We start from the raw sequence: 3127 nt of genomic DNA, 5'->3' as shown, positions 1-3127 counted from the left end.
CTCGCCATCATCTAAAAGTTCTCAATAGTATACACCCCAACCTCATTCCTATTAATAGAAATCTGGGAGTTCGATGCAGTCACAAAATTAACCCTACCGCTATTCCGTTTGCCGAGATAGCACAAAAAAGGGCCACGGACTTGGACCTGGTACATAGTAACGAGAATAAGGATTACGATTCATTGTTTAGGGTATAAACATAAACATAAAGTTCAGCGGTATCCAATGAGCCGCCAGAACAAAAACATCACAAACTCTTCTCAAGTTTAAGGACTCCCTGTGTGACACCCCCCTTCCCGTGACAACAACTTCCATATAGGTATAGTCTAAAACATGCCCTAATAAAGCTTATCAGACCCAGGATAAGCAGGAACACTCCACTTATTCACCCTCCCACGCCGAAAACGAGGATTTCCCCAAATAAGTTTAGACTAGGAGGGGCTGCTATGTTGCTTGATCTTAACAGGAAACACATTAAGACTAGACTTGGGCAGACTAACAAGCCCCCTTTATTTATTACTAGCAGACGCGAGTGCCTCATCTTATAGATAGCATTCACATACCTGAACAAACCTGATGAACACAACCCATGCCCGATCATAATAATAATGGCCCCCACTACCCCTAATACCGTGTTGCTAAGCACTCCTAATAGCACAAGCCTCATATGCGCTACAGAGGATATGCTACCAAACATTTTAGGTCCACTTGCCGTACACACGCTAATCCTGCGTAGACACCTCCTGCCAAGTTCACCACTAGTAGCAGCACAAAAAAAACGCTTCTAAGCCTTATTTGTATAACTATTATAAATCGAAGCAGCCCGTACCCTCCTAATTTTAGTACCACCCCGGCCAATAGCATCGAACCGGCTACTGGGGCCTCTACGTGAGCCTTAGGTAGTCACAGGTGAAATGGATATATTGGTAGCTTGATAAGAAACCCTAGAATGTATAGCCATCACAATCTCATTCCCCTTTTTTTTACTAGCCTTACCACAGAACTTATCCTCCTCCTCAACCCTCTAATATAGAGTTCTCTTACCCCCCATAAGAAAAAAAGAGATCCGAACACCGTATAGATTACTATATACCCCCCTGCCTGTAAACGCTCTGGCTGATAGCCTCAGCCTACAATTAATAACAACAGAGGGGCTAGCACACTTTCAAAAAAAAAAAAAAAAGAAAGAACCTCCTCACCCTGAATCTTATCACTAAAATTAGGCTGATTCTGATAATTATTAAATTAAATCTTGCTTTCCGGTGGATCTTAACCCTCCTTAGGTAGGAAAGAATTGCTACAAATAGAGTTAGTGTAACCATTAACCCTATTACAAAGTCTGTGGTGTACAACCCGTTCAACTCTACCCCCCCTATCGCGACTCTTGTGGCGCCCATACTTAGAATAGTTAGAACGCTTAACCCAATGACACTCATATTTAGGTTTTTTATAATAATCAATGCAATAAGTCTAATTGCCAACCTTTTAACCATAAGTAAGACAGACTTTATCTGACACATTCAGTGTAAATGAATTATACTAGTTTATATTATCTTACATACACCCTAACTAGAACTACTACACACACACTAGCCATAAGTATGACACATAGAAGAACAGTCCAACACAAACTCATTAACTTATCATAACGTAAACGAGGTAAAGAAGCACGAATAACCACAAAGAAGACCGCAAATGCCATCATAAAGACCCCGATCAACGCTTCATTCCCCCGAAAAATATCGCCGCCCTTATAACCCTTCTGAGAAGAATACTAGAGTACTCCGCAATAAATATAACTGCAACCCCCCTCCGCTGTACTCCACGTTGTATCCTGACACTAATTCCGACTCTCCTTCCACAAAATCAAATGGCGCCCGATTAGTTTCAGCTAGCATACACAGCATTCAGACAACTATAACTACGCACAAAGGAAAAAAGAAAAAAAAGGACCTTTGTTGGAACACCCTAATTTCTTGAAACATAAACACACCCGAGCACAGCACCACACAAAAGAAGATAAATCCTATAGGGATCTCATAAGAAATTCTTTGCGCCATCGCACGAACTGCACCTAGCAAAGAGTATTTAGAGTTAGAAGCCCATCCGGATATTATTACCCCGTAAACCCTGACTCTAGTAATAACTATAAACAGAATCACCCCGAAAACATAAAACACTTCAGCCGACTTATACGGGTATAAAAGCCATCCAAGTAAACTGATAGTTAATATTAGTGCAGGAGCCAAAATGAAGGGCCCTACGTTAGCACGTGTAGGCACAATAAACTCTTTACATAACAACTTACCTGCGTCACTAAAAGGCTGCAAGATCCCTATATAACTCACCTTGGATGGACCCTTTCGGATTATAATGATAGCCAAAATTTTACGTTCCAACAAAGTATAGAAGCCCACAGCGAGAAGCACCCCTACAAAAGGGATAACACCAACAACCACGCCTACTCAGTCCACCAGTGCAGCCTTAGTCGACCCCAAGGGAGTAAAAGAGTCCGCTGACACTTGACAAAGGCTTAATAGGATAGAGGCTCCAAAGAAAACAGCTACTCTCCTTAGAGTCTTAAATAGACACTCGACACTAACCATAATGAGACTGGGCTTAGCTTTGTAATTCACACACAAACAAGAGTATATCTTATAAGACGAGCTTAAATCGTATGCATTAGGTCTGCCAGCTTGTGCCATGAAAGCAAGTATATATACTTATGAATTGATCCTAAATCAAACGCATTAGCTCTGCCAGCTCTCACAAAGATAAGAGCCACTACTCACGGCGCCTTAGGGGCATGAGCCCTATATCCTAATATTAGACCACCTTATCACTAAAAGCTACTTGCCCATTGTACAAGTTCATTAAATTAAAAGTTTAACGCTTCTTAAAAGCTTTAGCTTATTTTTTATTTTAGTTAAGAGCTTCCAACCATATGACAAAATATTTCTCAGGAATAAACTCAATCACAATCGGTATAAATCTATGGTTAACCCCGCAAATTTCAGAACACTGCCCGTAAATAATTCTACACTGGGAAGCTTTTATAGGAAGCCGATTAATTCGACCTGGGATGGCATCTACTTTAATTAGTAACTTAGGGAGTGCAAACGAATGG

General features: G+C 40.9%; 1 pseudogene; it reads right to left on the bottom strand.

Annotated features, from left to right (window-relative positions):
- Positions 1-186: 186 nt before the first annotated feature.
- LOC134703147 (NADH-ubiquinone oxidoreductase chain 4-like) lies at positions 187-2146 on the bottom strand (annotated as a pseudogene).
- Positions 2147-3127: the final 981 nt, after the last annotated feature.

Source organism: Mytilus trossulus, unplaced genomic scaffold (genome assembly GCF_036588685.1).
Source record: "Mytilus trossulus isolate FHL-02 unplaced genomic scaffold, PNRI_Mtr1.1.1.hap1 h1tg000896l__unscaffolded, whole genome shotgun sequence".
Lineage (NCBI taxonomy): Eukaryota > Metazoa > Mollusca > Bivalvia > Mytilida > Mytilidae > Mytilus > Mytilus trossulus.
This window is presented reverse-complemented; position numbering and strand designations above follow the sequence as displayed.